Genomic DNA, 1,165 nt, shown 5'->3' with positions numbered 1-1,165 from the left:
CATTCCTGAGGATAAATTCTTTCAGGATAATTCCTGCTCATCCCTGTGTTGTGTTCCAGGTGGTGGCAATGCCAGCATTCCTGGCATCGAGAGGATGGCCCCTGGCATCGATCGCATGGGCTCGGGCATCGAGAGGATTCCCGCCGGGATGGGGCACGGCATGGAGCGGGTGGGCTCCGAGATCGACAGGATGGGGCTGGTCCTGGACCGGATGGGCTCCAACGTGGAGCGGATGGGCTCGGGCATCGAGCGCATGGCACCGCTGGGCATCGACCACCTGGCGCCCAACATGGAGCGGATGGGCCCGGCCATGGAGCGCATGGGCTCCGGCATCGAGCGCATGGGCTCCGGCATCGGCTTCGGCATCGACCGCATGGGCGCCGCCATCGACCGCGTGGGCGGCGCCATGGACAGGATGGGCTCGGGCGTGGAGCGCATGGGCTCGGGCATGGAGCGCATGGGGCTGGGCATCGAGCGCATGGTGCCCGCCGGGATGGGCGCGGGCATGGGGCAGGTCCTGGAGAGGATGCCCGCGGGGCTGGAGCGCATCGGGGCGCCGCCCATGGAGAGGATCGGCCTGGAGCGCATGGGAGCCGCCGGCATGGAGAGGATGGGCCTGGAGCGCCTGGGAGCCGCCAACATGGAGAGGATGGGGCCCCCCCTGGGGCAGGGCATGGGAGCGGGCATCGAGCGCATGGGACTGGCCATGGGCAGCAACTTCGAGAGGCCCATGGACATGGAGCGGGGCAACTTCGCCGGCAACTTCGCCGGACCCCTGGGAGGAGCCGGAGGCCCCGCGGCGGGAGTGGCCCGGAAAGCCTGTCAGATCTTCGTCAGGAACGTGAGTCAGGCCTCTCTGGGCCCCCCTTTTCCTTCTCGCTCTTTTTCCCACCTTTTTCCTTCCCTTCCCACCCTTCTCTTTCCCGCCCTTTTCCTTCCCTTCCCACCCTTTTCCTTCCCTTCCCACCCTTTTCCTTCCCTTCCCACCCTTCTCTTTCCCACCCTTTTCCTTCCCTTCCCACCCTTTTCCTTCCCTTCCTGCCCTTTTCCTTCCCTTCCCACCCTTTTCCTTCCCTTCCTACCCTTCTCTTTCCCACCTTTTTCCTTCCCTTCCCACCCTTCTCTTTCCCGCCCTTTTCCTTGCCTTCCCACCCTTTCCCACCTT

At 65.0% G+C, this 1,165-nt stretch overlaps 1 pseudogene; it reads left to right on the top strand.

The window, feature by feature from the left end:
• Nucleotides 1-4: 4 nt before the first annotated feature.
• Nucleotides 5-928, top strand: LOC113942662 (annotated as a pseudogene).
• Nucleotides 929-1,165: the final 237 nt, after the last annotated feature.

Source organism: Corapipo altera, unplaced genomic scaffold (assembly GCF_003945725.1).
Source record: "Corapipo altera isolate COAL_440 unplaced genomic scaffold, ASM394572v1 129245, whole genome shotgun sequence".
NCBI classification, from domain to species: domain Eukaryota; kingdom Metazoa; phylum Chordata; class Aves; order Passeriformes; family Pipridae; genus Corapipo; species Corapipo altera.
The sequence above is the reverse complement of the archived record's forward strand: the minus strand, read 5'-3'. Positions and strand labels throughout refer to the sequence as shown.